General features: G+C 44.7%; 1 long non-coding RNA gene across 1 annotated transcript in view; it reads left to right on the forward strand.

Annotated features, from left to right (window-relative positions):
• Positions 1-13,844, forward strand: part of LOC140070855 (uncharacterized) — a 33,519-nt gene extending 19,675 nt beyond the window's left edge. Inside the window, exon 4 of the long non-coding RNA XR_011849007.1 lies at positions 13,776-13,844. This is a non-coding gene — a long non-coding RNA (uncharacterized lncRNA). The remainder of the gene's footprint in view (positions 1-13,775) is intronic.
• Positions 13,845-14,155: the final 311 nt, after the last annotated feature.

Consider the following 14,155-nt stretch of genomic DNA (forward strand, 5'->3'; position numbering starts at 1 on the left):
ATTAAATTTTTTTTAAATGTATTTAAAAAATATTAATAATGAAAATAGGAAAACTTTGCTGCACTACTTCCTAGTTCTTCTGGATTGGGTCCCATAGTAATTAGTGATGAGCGATCCCGTAGGGCACAACTACATCAAATTTCATGGATTCGGCACCAACGGACCTAGAGCGCACATGTCATTATTCAGAATTGTGGTCCGTGTTTGGGAAAAAGCGCAAAGATGCTTGAATGTCTGCAGAAGCAGCCAATCAAGCAGCCTCCAGCCCCGTAGCAACGACAGGCAACCACAGGGTATATGTGAATCTCTGCAGTATAAGAGCAGGGGCACACATCTAGACTCCATAGGGTTAGTCAGGTTGTAAACATCAGAAATTTACATTTCCAGGACTCATATTATTGGGGACAGGTGAAAACCTGAAATAATTGCCCTTATAAGGCACTTTTAAGAATCACATCAGTGCAGGAATATTCATACCAATTATACAGGATTCTACAGCAATACTTGCAAAGACCAGACCTGATTATTAGCATGTACTGCATCATCCAGCAAGATCCTGAACATCCTTTCTCTGTCAAGTATTAGACAGGCCCACCAGGGCCTAGCCTTTTCTTGAGGCCTGGAGGCAGCCGGGGCCCAGAATACTGGAGTGGCTGGCGGTTGTGGCCTAGGCACCCTTATGTCACGGTGCTTGGTATGGGGACCGGAGGGCTGTCTTAAAGCCTGGCAGGTCTCCAGCAGGTGGTGTGTGCAAGAAAATGTAGAGGGAGAGGCTGATGTACTTGAATCTCCTTGGGACAACCCCTTTAATGTCCGTAGTATGAGTCCCTGGGTAATGGATGGGGTGCCCTCAGTGTTACAGCCGTCTCCAGGGAACAGACGGAGGAAACGTGGTGCAAAACAACTCACGGTTCTTTATTCGAAAAACTGCAGGCAACGAGCCAAACGATCTGGTTACAGATTCCAGATTGTTGGAGATTCCGGATTACTGGAGTGGTCATGGTGAGTGATCCTCAGGATTAGATTCACCAGGTAGTAGGTGCACTTGTGGCTTTCTGCGATGTGCCGATGTAGAAGGAGGGCAGAGGTGAGGGGTAATGATGAGGTCCTAGACCTGAGATGGTGATACTTCGAAGGAATAGGTGGTGGCCAGGAAGCTATGGGCAGCCAGCAGAACAAGTGAATGTTGGCCAAGGCATAGCGGTCATTCCATAGCCACATCATCCCATGCTACTGCCTGCGCCCAGGGACCCGGTAAACAAAGACAATCCCACATGTTGTCAAGGATCGTCCTGCTGCTTCAGCTGGCCCAGCCTGTTCCACTGCCTCCCTAGTCACAAGGCCACCGGTCACCCTTAGCACCACAATCACAAAGCCTGTCCGTAGCATTCGTGCAGCTCTCCATTCTTCCAAGCATCCTTCATTCCATTACTAGAGGGTGAAAATAAACTGAGGAAGTGCAAGCTTTCACTACTTGCGGTGTTCTCATCTGACATTGAAAGCTCAGTGGCAGCACAAGGAGAAGTAAGCCGCCATGGCGGGTTAGCATGGCCACAATGTGGAACGCCATGTTCAATTTTCCTCCACCACCATTGGATAGGGCAAGTAGTACCAGGGGACAGACTATAATGCCTGTTCAATTTCTGGGTGGGAAATTGGGAGATGTGGCCAGAGTTTGCCCTCTATGCCTTGCATGTACTATCCTACTCTGCGGTAAGTGTGCATTCAGACCGCTTGTTCAGCACCACTGGTAGTGTCATCACCATAAACAGGGTTCATCTCTCTACAAGCAACGTGAACAACGTTAATAACGTATATTAAGATGAAAAAAGCATGGATCCCTCACAACTTTGCATCTGAATAAGTTTCACATTTCTAGAATGTCACTTTCCATTGTTTTTCAGTTAAATTTTATGATTTAACAAAGGCCTTTTGTAAAAGTCTTTTGGGGTATCCTTTTTTTAACTGATGTTTGAGAATTTGTGCTTGACAGACAAAAGTATTATTTGATACAATTCTTATGCATCCGTTTATATTGGCTAACGGAATATTAAGTATCCATTTTTTTTAAATGGCTACTCTGGCAGGAGGAATAGCTATTTTAATTACCGTATATACTCGAGTATACCACCAAAAACTGGGAAAACCTATTGACTCGAGTATAAGCCGAGGGTGGGAAATGCATTGGTCACAGACACCCCCAGTATACAGCCAACCAGCCCCCTATAGTATACAGCCTGCCCCAGTATACAGCCACCCCAGCCTGCCCCCAGTAGTATACAGCCAGCCCCCAGTAGTATACAGCCAGCCCATCTTGCCCCCAGTAGTATACAGCCAGCCCCATGTAGTATACAGCAAGCCCCATGTAGTATACAGCTAGCCCCATGTAGTATACAGCTAGCCCCATGTAGTATACAGCTAGCCCCTTGTAGTATACAGCTAGCCCCTTGTAGTATACAGCTTCCCCCAGTAGTATACAGCTTCCCCCAGTAGTTTACAGCATCCCCCAGTAGTATACAGCCTCCCCCAGTAGTATACAGCCACCTCAGCCTGACCCCAGTAGTATACAGCTTGCCCCCGAGTAGTATACAGCTTGCCCCCGAGTAGTATACAGCCTGCCCCCAGTAGTATACAGCCTGCCCCCAGTAGTATACAGCCTGCCCCGTGTAGTATACAGCCGCCCCAGCATAAAAAAATAAAATAAACTTATATACTCACCCTCCGGTGGCCCCCAGCCTGCCCCCAGTAGTATACAGCCAGCCCCCAGTAGTATACAGCCAGCCCATCTTGCCCCCAGTAGTATACAGCCAGCCCCATGTAGTATACAGCAAGCCCCATGTAGTATACAGCTAGCCCCATGTAGTATACAGCTAGCCCCATGTAGTATACAGCTAGCCCCATGTAGTATACAGCTAGCCCCTTGTAGTATACAGCTAGCCCCTTGTAGTATACAGCTTCCCCCAGTAGTATACAGCTTCCCCCAGTAGTATACAGCATCCCCCAGTAGTATACAGCATCCCCCAGTAGTATACAGCCACCTCAGCCTGACCCCAGTAGTATACAGCTTGCCCCTGAGTAGTATACAGCCTGCCCCCAGTAGTATACAGCCTGCCCCCAGTAGTATACAGCCTGCCCCGTGTAGTATACAGCCGCCCCAGCATAAAAAAAAAAAGTAAACTTATATACTCACCCTCCGGTGGCCCCGATGTGAAGCGCTGCTCCCCCGATGTCTGCGCCGCTGGTCTTCAGGCTTCTGCGCCCGTCTTCCTTCTTCTGCAGGGCGCCGCCATTGCTCTCTCCCGGGCCGGCACCTAGTACGCTGCTGACGTCATGCTAGGCGCCGCCCGGGGGAAAAACAATGGCGGCGCCGAGCAGAAGACAGAAGACGGGCGCGGATGCCTGAAGATGAGCCGCGCGGACATCGGGGGAGCAGCGCTGCACATCGGGGCCACCGGAGGGTGAGTATATAAATTTATTTTTTTTTAAAGTAATTTTGACTGACTGACTGACTGACTCGTGTGTAAGCCGAGGGGACGTTTTTCAGCACATTTTTTGTGCTGAAAAACTCGGCTTATACACGAGTATATACGGTAATTGGCTTGTTTCCGTCAGCACAAGTCTTACAACATTGTTTACACATAACCCAGGGTAACCACAGAGCGCCCCCCCCCCCCCCTTTATTCTTCTTTATTCTTGGTTATATGTTTTCAGAGTTCGTCATTCTTAGTCATGTTGTTCTTCCTCACAGCTGACCTAAATATGCCCGTTTGTAGGGTAAAACAAAAGGAAAATATGAATCTTCTGTGTTGGTCTATTTTCATTTTCTGCTTTTTATCGTATAAAGGTATCTCTTGACTCTCCTACAACATCCTAACATAGATAACATAGACTTCCTCTACTGGGCACCCCCTTGCTTTTATCCTGGACCTTAATTCTTCTACCTGGGTGAAAAAATCTTTCACTTGTTATTTATCATTCTGAGACAAACGGGCCATAGTTAATGGACTTTATGTATTGGAGGGGTAATGGATATGACAATATTTTCTGGTTTGAAGTTATTCAAGGAACTTTTATTATGGACATAATTCAGTTTCATATACTGAAGCTATGCAGTATGGCGTCTGCCTGGTATGACCTCCAAGACAACATCATCTCCAACATGGCCTTGAAGAGGGTACATCACATTCTTTCTCCATGCACTGTGGGGAAGACTGGAGCCTCATATATATCAATAGATGTATATCTATATATATAGATACGGAGTGAAAGTCCAGGCAGCACGCTGGAACAACAATGGGTGCAGGCTAGTTAGGATTGGACAGATGATCCTCCATGAATAGAAAAAAAGAAAAAAATCAGCACTCCAAACGATGAATTCAAAAGAATGTGGTCCTTTTTATTTCATGTGCAATAGCGACGTTTCGGCTCGCCTTGAGCCTTCTTCAAGCTAAACAATCAGTGCATAACATGGACATATATACAAAAATCCAGTGATCATGTGACTTAATAAGCCCCGCCCTTCCCACATTGTGGCGAATTAAACAGTGTTATAATCATGTCCAAATATAAATAGACACAAGAAGGACCCTATCTTGTTCTGAGATGTGTACAGCATTCAATTTGTTAATGAAGTCTTCCGTGTCACTTACGTAAGACTTGCCATTAGTCGCCAAGTTCCTCAAAACTTTATCTAAGAAGGTAGCAATGTTGGAAAAGATCGATCCTGTGCCCGAAACGATCGGTCTGCCAGGAGGGGAGACCAAACACTTAGGAATTTTGGGCCATACATAGAACACAGGAGTAGTGGGATGTTCAATTATAAAATATTTATACAAATCATCATCAATAACATTTGCTCTCAATGCTTTATCCAATATCTCCTTAATTTTTTTGCTTAGAATAAATTTTGGATCTGATGCAATTTTTTGATAAGTGTTTGTACGTATTTTTGTGCACGTTCTAACAGATTATTTACACAGCCAAGACCTATAAGTTCTAGGGGCCACAGCATGCTTTGAACTGATATTCATCACGATTGTCTACCATACTGAGGGCTATGCATCACATTCGAGGTGGTCACAAAGTTGGAGTCACATATCTTGTGGCAACCCAGACCCCCAATACATTATTCTTATGTTCGTTTTATAAGCTAACCCTCAATACATTGGTGACATTGTGTGTATTTTTGTGGAGCTGTGTGCCAGTTTATCCAATGTTATGAAATTCACATTGTTTCTGTGATTAACCCCTTAAGGACGCAGGGTATTTTCGCTAATTTCTCGCTCTCCATATTCAAAAATCCATAACTTTTTCATTTTTCCGTGTACAGACCTGTGTGAGGGCTTATTTTGTGCGTAACAAATTTTACTTTCCCATGATGTTATTTATTATTCCATGCCATGTAGTGGGAAGCCGCAAAAAAATTCCAAATGTGGAAAAATTGAAAAAAACTGCATGTGCATCATGTTCTTGTTTGCTCAGTTTTTCCGACTTTCACTCTGCACTCCAAATAATACATCAACTTTATTCTTTGATTCGGTACGATCGCGGTGATACCAAATTTATACAGGTTTTATTGCGTTTTAATACATTTTCAAAAATTAAACGAATGTGAACAAAAAAGAAAAATTTTTTTTTGCCATCTTCTGACGCGAATAACTTTTTCATACTTTGGCGCATGGAGCTGTGTGAGGTGTCATTTTTTGCGAAATGAGCCGACGTTCTCATTGCTACCGTTTTGAGGACTGTGTGACATTTTGATCATTTTTTATTACATTTTTTATGTCATCTAAAAAGGTGTAAAAGTCGCGTTTTGGACATTTGGACGCCATTTGCCGTTCCGGAGGTCACCGCCGTCAAAAATAGATCATTTTGGGACGCGGCGATACCTAATGTGTCTGTGATTTTTACTATTTATTATATTTTATATCAGTTCTAGGGAAAGGGGGGTGATTTGAACTTTTAATATTTTATTATTTTTTTACATTTTTTAAACTTTTTTTTTCTTTTTTTCCCACTATTTCTTAGACCCTCTAGGGTACATTAACCCTAGATGGTCTGATCGCTCCTGCCATATACTGCAATACTACTGTATCGCAGTATATGGCATTTCTGCTCACTATACATTACAATGAGCCACAGGCTCATTGTAATGGATATGCAGAAGCCATGTATCCTCAGGTCAAACGAAGACCCGAGGCTACCATGGCAACCGATCGCCGCCCCCCGATGACGTTCGGGGGAGCGGCGATCGGAGGTAAGATGGCGGCGCCCATGCGCCGCCAAATTTAAAGTGCCACCGGCGACTTTGCCGGCGGCAAAGAAAAGGTTAGCACCAGCCCATCTCTGTATGAAGAAGGCTCAGCCTGTGAGCCTTCTTCATACAACCTTCACAGCTCCATGGCGGATATATCCGTCACGGAGCGTGAAGGGGTTAATTATACTTACCCCATACCAGCAATGGTAATGGCATTTGGCCGCGAGTTGGCTGTATATACGTCTCCGGGGCAACGGAGAGACACTTCCGGTGTGTCCTTGGCGCATGCGCAGTCGGGCGTTCTTGGCACATGAAATAAAAAGGACCACATTCTTTTGAATTCATCGTTTGGAGTGCTGCTCCAAACGATATATAAAGATAGATAGATAGATATAGATTTATCTATGTAACTGTGCATATCTGGAAACATGACCAATTTAGGATAAGCAATCACCACCAAGCATAGTACCTAAGAGAGCTCTATAGTTCAATAGTAAATTAGAGAATCTTAGAGACCAGGTGGGTTATTTATCATACACCCACACATATGATAGCCCCACCGTGCATACGCTGCAGACGGATACATCACGCCCCCTTCACAAGCCCCTGGTGTGAAGGTGGAGGATTGAGGAAAATAATCACAAGTGCTAGCTATAAGCTGACTGACGTGATGCAGAATCCCTGATAAATATCGCCCCACGAGTGTGTCTATGTGATTCTTTGCTCACAGATAATATAATATACACTCACCAGCCACTTTATTAGGTACACCATGCCAGTAACGGGTTGGACCCCCTTTTGCCTTCAGAACTGCCTCAATTCTTCGTGGCACAGATTCAACAAGGTGCTCAGAGATTTTCGTCCATATTTACATGATGGCATCACACAGTTGCCACAGATTTGTCGGCTGCACATCCATGATGCGAATCTCCCGTTCCACCACATCCCAAAGATGCTCTACTGAATTGAGACTGTGGAGGCCATTTGAGTACAGTGAACTCATTGTCATGTTCAAGAAACCAGTCTGAGATGATTCCAGCTTTATGACATGGCGCATTATCCTGCTGAAAGTAGCCATCAGATGTTGGGTACATTGTGGTCATAAAGGGATGGACATGGTCAGCAACAATACTCAGGTAGGCTGTGGCGTTGCAACGATGCTCAATTGGTACCAAGGGGCCCAAAGAGTGCCAAGAAAATATTCCCCACACCATGACACCACCATCATCATCCTGAACCGTTGATACAAGGCAGGATGGATCCATGCTTTCATGTTGTTGACGCCAAATTCTGACCCTGCCATCCGAATGTTGCAGCAGAAATCGAGACTCATCAGACCAGGCAACGTTTTTCCAATCTTCTACTGTCCAATTTCGATGAGCTTGTGCAAATTGTAGCCTCAGTTTCGTGTTCTTAGCTGAAGGAGTGGCACCCGGTGTGGTCTTCTGCTGCTGTAGCCCATCTGCCTCAAAGTTCGACGTACTGTGCGTTCAGAGATGCTCTTTTGCCTACCTTGGTTGTAATGGGTGGCGATTTGAATCACTGTTGCCTTTCTATCAGCTCGAACCAGTCTGCCCATTCTCTTCTGACCTCTGGCATCAACAAGGCATTTCCGCCCACAGAACTGCCGCTCACTGGATGTTTTTTCTTTTTCGGACCATTCTCTGTAAACCCTAGAGATGGTTGTGCGTGAAAATCCCAGTAGATCAGCAGTTTCTGAAATACTCAGACCAGCCCTTCTGGCACCAACAACCATGCCACGTTCAAAGGCACTCAAATCACCTTTCTTCCCCATACTGATGCTCAGTTTGAACTGCAGGAGATTGTCTTGACCATGTCTACATGCCTAAATGCACTGAGTTGCCGCCATGTGATTGGCTGATTAGAAATTAAGTGTTAACGAGCAGTTGGACAGGTGTACCTAATAAAGTGGCCGGTGAGTGTATATTTATATATTAATATCCAATTTGTAGCAAAGATCAATACATTCACAGTGGCACACTGTTGGCGCCCAAGAGTATGGGGCCAGAAAGAAGAGCCAGAAAGACTAGCTACTTCTGACCAAATAACACAGGAATCGAGTACTGTACAGTCATGGCCATAAGTTTTGAGAATGATACAAATGTTAATTTTTACAAAGTCTACTGTCTACTTGCCAGGTTTTATAAAGGCAATTTGCATATACTCAAGAATGTTATAAAGAGTGATCAGCTTAACAGCAATTAATTGCAAAGTCAATATTTGCCTAGAAAATGAGCTTTTCCCCCAAAACACATTTCAACTTCATTGCAGGCCTGCCTGAAAAGGAGCAGCTAACATTGTTTCAGTGAGTGCTCCATTATTTCAGGTGTGGGTGTTGATAAGGACAGGGCTCGAGATCAATCTGTCATGATTAAGTAAGAATCACACCACTGGACACTTTAAAAGGAGGCTGGTGCTTGGCATCATTGTTTCTCTTCTGTTAACCATGGTTATCTCTAAAGAAACATGTGCAGTCATCATTGCAATGCACAAAACTGGCCTAACAGGGAAGAGTATCGCAGCTAGAAAGATTGCACCTCAGTCAACAATCTATCACATCATCAAGGAATTCAAGGAGAGAGGTTCCATTGTTGCCAAAAAGGCTCCAGGGAGCCCAAGAAGGACCAGTAAGTGCCAGGACCATCTCTTAATGTGTTTCAGGTTCGGGATCGGGCTAGCAGCAGTGCAGATCTTGCTCAGGAATGGCAGCAGGCAGGTTTGAGTGCATCTGCATGCACTGTGAGACTCTTGGAGCAAGGCTTGGTGTCAAGGAGGGCAGAAAAGAAGCCACTTCTTTCCAGAAAAAAACATCAGGGACAGACTGATATTCTGCAAAAGGTACAGGGAGTGGAGTGCTGAGGACTGAGGTAAAGTAATTTTCTCTGATGAATCCCCTTTCCGATTGTTTGCAACATTGGGAAACAGCTTGTTTGGAGAAGACAAGGTGAGCGATACCACCAGTCTTGTCTCATGCCACCTGTAAAGCATCCTGCAACCATTCATGTGTGGGGTTGCTTCTCAGCCAAGGGAATCTGCTCTCTCACAGTCTTATCTAAAAACACATCCATGAATAAAGTTTCTGCCTCTTCCTGTGACCCTTGCCGGATCTTCAAGTCTTCCCCATGAAGAGAAAGCTCTCCTGTGATTCCTGCGTTCCTGTGATTCCTGCGTTCCTGTGGTCCTGCGTACCTGTGTGCCAGTCAGTTCCTGTGGTCCTGCGTTCCTGTGTGCCAGTCCGTTCCTGTGGTCCTGCATGCCAGTCCGTCCCTGTGGTCCTGCGTTCCTGTGTGCCAGCTCCTGCAATTCCTGACGTGAGTCTTGGTGTGCCTTACTGTGCTATTCTCCTCCCGTCACTCCGTGTACAGACTGTCTCCTGTATTACTACCTTGGCAGCGACCGCAGGCTAGTTGCGATACCACCAGTCTTGTCTCATGCCACCTTTAAAGCATCCTGCAACCATTCATGTGTGGGGTTGCTTCTCAGCCAAGGGAATCTGCTCTCTCACAGTCTTATCTAAAAACACATCCATGAATAAAGTTTCTGCCTCTTCCTGTGACCCTTGCCGGATCTTCAAGTCTTCCCCATGAAGAGAAAGCTCTCCTGTGATTCCTGCGTTCCTGTGATTCCTGCGTTCCTGTGGTCCTGCGTTCCTGTGTGCCAGTCAGTTCCTGTGGTCCTGCGTTCCTGTGTGCCAGTCCGTTCCTGTGGTCCTGCCTGCCAGTCCGTCCCTGTGGTCCTGCGTTCCTGTGTGCCAGCTCCTGCGATTCCTGACGTGAGTCTTGGTGTGCCTTACTGTGCTATTCTCCTCCCGTCACTCCGTGTACAGACTGTCTCCTGTATTACTACCTTGGCAGCGACTGCAGGCTAGTTGCGATACCACCAGTCTTGTCTCATGCCACCTGTAAAGCATCCTGCAACCATTCATGTGTGGGGTTGCTTCTCAGCCAAGGGAATCTGCTCTCTCACAGTCTTACCTAAAAACACATCCATGAATAAAGTTTCTGCCTCTTCCTGTGACCCTTGCCGGATCTTCAAGTCTTCCCCATGAAGAGAAAGCTCTCCTGTGATTCCTGCGTTCCTGTGATTCCTGCGTTCCTGTGGTCCTGCGTTCCTGTGTGCCAGTCAGTTCCTGTGGTCCTGCGTTCCTGTGTGCCAGTCCGTTCCTGTGGTCCTGCCTGCCAGTCCGTCCCTGTGGTCCTGCGTTCCTGTGTGCCAGCTCCTGCGATTCCTGACGTGAGTCTTGGTGTGCCTTACTGTGCTATTCTCCTCCCGTCACTCCGTGTACAGACTGTCTCCTGTATTACTACCTTGGCAGCGACTGCAGGCTAGTTGCGATACCACCAGTCTTGTCTCATGCCACCTGTAAAGCATCCTGCAACCATTCATGTGTGGGGTTGCTTCTCAGCCAAGGGAATCTGCTCTCTCACAGTCTTACCTAAAAACACATCCATGAATAAAGTTTCTGCCTCTTCCTGTGACCCTTGCCGGATCTTCAAGTCTTCCCCATGAAGAGAAAGCTCTCCTGTGATTCCTGCGTTCCTGTGATTCCTGTGTGCCAGTCTGTTCCTGTGGTCCTGCGTTCCTGTGTGCCAGTCCGTTCCTGTGGTCCTGCGTTCCTGTGTGCCAGTCAGTTCCTGTGGTCCTGCGTTCCTGTGTGCCAGTCCGTTCCTGTGGTCCTGCATGCCAGTCCGTCCCTGTGGTCCTGCGTTCCTGTGTGCCAGCTCCTGCGATTCCTGACGTGAGTCTTGGTGTGCCTTACTGTGCTATTCTCCTCCCATCACTCCGTGTACAGACTGTCTCCTGTATTACTACCTTGGCAGCCAACTAAATGGCTCAGGGAACAAAACATAGAGATTTTGGGTCCATGGCCTGGAAACTCCCCAGATCTTAATCCCATTGACAACTTGTGGTCAATCATCAAGTTGACCAAAATTGACAAAGCTCTGGTTCAAGAATCAGGATATTCACAAGTATATATAGTCGCAGTGTAGTGACATCATACATAAAGGTAAACATCGCATACATATATAATATATACAATCATGTGCATCATCAATCAATTTTTAGACATTCTATAGATAAAATATAGACAGATCGTAAGGGGTAAGGCGACTACAACAAAGGATCAAGAGGATGTGCATACTGGCTCAGATTCTTTTTTAGAGGCAGGAGGAAACCCACAGCCCCCAAGGACAAACCCACAAGGAGAGGGGGGATGAGACACTGGTGACGGAGGAAAAACAAAGAATCAGAGGAAGAAACCAGTTCCAACAAAGGTGACAACGAGGAGAAAGGACAACACTTGTTGTAAAGATTTCGTCCAAAATTCTATCACCGGCACAGACCACACTATTGAATAAGGAATTGTCGTTTTGCCCATCAGCTCCTATTGATTGTTTTAATGTTGAAATCGATCTACAGAATTTTTTCAGATCTATCAAATTGAAGACTTGGTTTGCTGAAAGACCGTTTTTTCCAAGTGTGAGTAATGTACCCATGACATCTGTACTTAAACGGAAAGATTTTGATCTGTATGTCAAAAGTAACTTCACTCCTAATGTCACGAATACTGCAGTTAATTCCTTTATACAAAGTGTCAATATGGGTATCAAGAAATTTAGGGCAGATAATGGTTCTGGTCTGTTGAAAAATCTGAATATTACTAGCCATGAATGGCGAACATTGCAAGGCCTTATCCATGACGGCGACCTCACAATCAAACCCGCTGATAAGGGGGGGTGCGATTATCGTCATTAGTGGATCACCCGGTAACACCGGGCCAAAATCCATAAATGTCTTACTAACCCACTGGGGAGACCCATAGTGGCAGGTATGGGTTCTATCCTTAATACAAATGCCATATTTTTTTAGACCATTTGCTATTGATACCCCATCATACATTAGAGACACGTCAGATTTCCTGCAGAAATTGGAGATGGCTGACATATTGGATGGTAATGTTATTTTAGCCTCCTTTGACGTGGTGTTGCCTTTACACATCTATCTGTCATGAAAAGGGCCTGGCAGCTGTCAGGAGAAAATTACTTAATTCTGAACACAGTGATGTTGTCATGACGTTTGTCATGGAATTACTTGAGCTGGTACTTACCTGTAATTATTTTCTCTTTCAGGACACATTTTATGTGCAATTAAGGGGTACGGCAAAGGGGGCTAATGTAGTCCCCACATATGCAAACACCTTTATGTGTGATTTTGAGGAGAGGTCGGTCTATGTGTCCCACCACTTTGGTAATGTACTGAAGTGGTGGAGATACATAGTCGATATCTTCCTCGTATGGAAAGGTACACCTGATGAACTTTTTTTGTTCAAAGACTTCTTGAATGGAGTAGACAGGAACGTACAATTTACTCTTGTGTGGTCAAATGAATCGATACAGTTTCTTAATGTTCAGGTTTTGTTGAGTAATGGAACTTTACAAACGGATTTATTTGTGAAACCCATTGATAAAAACAATTTGTTGTACTTTAAAAGTAACCATCCCAAAAAAATGCTGAGGTCACTCCCATATAGCCAGTTTCTAAGGGTTCGCCGCATTGTTTCCAGTGAGTCTCATCTTCAAAAGAATTTTGATACATTAACTTGCAAATTCAGGGATCGAGGTTATCCCAAGTCCCTCATAGCTGAGCATAGGGATAGAGTCCTAAACACACAGAGACAAGAGCTTTTACAACCTAAGACTAAACAAATGGAACTGAAGCGTGTACCTTTTGAATCCACGTATACGGAAGCCAGCAATGAAATAGGGAGAATTATCAGTAGAAACTGGCATATTCTCTCTGATGCTTTCCCCATGATTTCAGAATTTAATGTTCCACCTCTTATGTCTTTTAGACGCACTCCGAGCCTGAGGAATAAACTTGTTAGGGCCGATGTTGGCTCCAAGAAAAAGAAGAGACAGACCTTTCTTGCTCCCCAAAAGAAGGGTAGCTTCCCATGTAGACATTGTGTAAACTGCACCATGATGCTTAAAGGAGACAAATTTACACACCCGGTGTCCCACACTACATACAGTATGAAATTAAGCATTACCTCACATGTGACTCTGATCATGTCATATATTTGCTGCAGTGTCCCTGCAATCTATGGTATATCGGGGAGACCACCCTTGATTTCAAAACCCGGATGAACCAACACAGATACACTATTAGGGCTGGTAGAAAAGATCTTCCAGTCCCTAAACATTTTCACGAATGCAAACATAGAGAGGGACAACTCAGATTTCACCTCATCGATAGAATTCCGTCCCTGAGGAGAGGCGGAGATAGGATGAAATTATTGAAAAAACAGGAATTTGAATGGATTTTCAAGTTAAATACCCTCAAACCGAATGGGTTAAATGTGGATTTTAAGACAAGTGGAATTTTTGAGTGCTGACTTGCCTGGCTGTGCTACTGTTCTCCTTGTAGGTCATAATCCTCTGTGTAGGTTATGGTGTTTACCATATGATACTAATTGCATTTTCTTCTTCTTTTTTAGATCACTATTATCACCAGTGCACCCCAGTCACCATTATACTATAGTGGACACCGTCTGTGGACCCCTCTTATGGCTCTGAAAGATATTTTTTCATTTTGTTTTTCTATATATCAATAAAAATTTCCCTTTAATTTATCCTCTATAATTTTGGTTTCTGTGTTATGTATTGGAGAAGCAGATCTTAGATATGGAATATACAGCTTGCATTTTATTTCTTTATACTTTGTGCTTTAGTCACATCTCTTTGGAGTTTTTTTGCACCCGAATGGTGGAACTACAGTCTATTTAATAATCATTTATTTCTTCTGGTCTGTGGATCTATGAGATGACTAACCTGATACTTACCTGGTACCTATTAGCTGTACATTGTTTGGTACATA

Source organism: Engystomops pustulosus, chromosome 7 (genome assembly GCF_040894005.1).
Source record: "Engystomops pustulosus chromosome 7, aEngPut4.maternal, whole genome shotgun sequence".
NCBI lineage: Eukaryota > Metazoa > Chordata > Amphibia > Anura > Leptodactylidae > Engystomops > Engystomops pustulosus.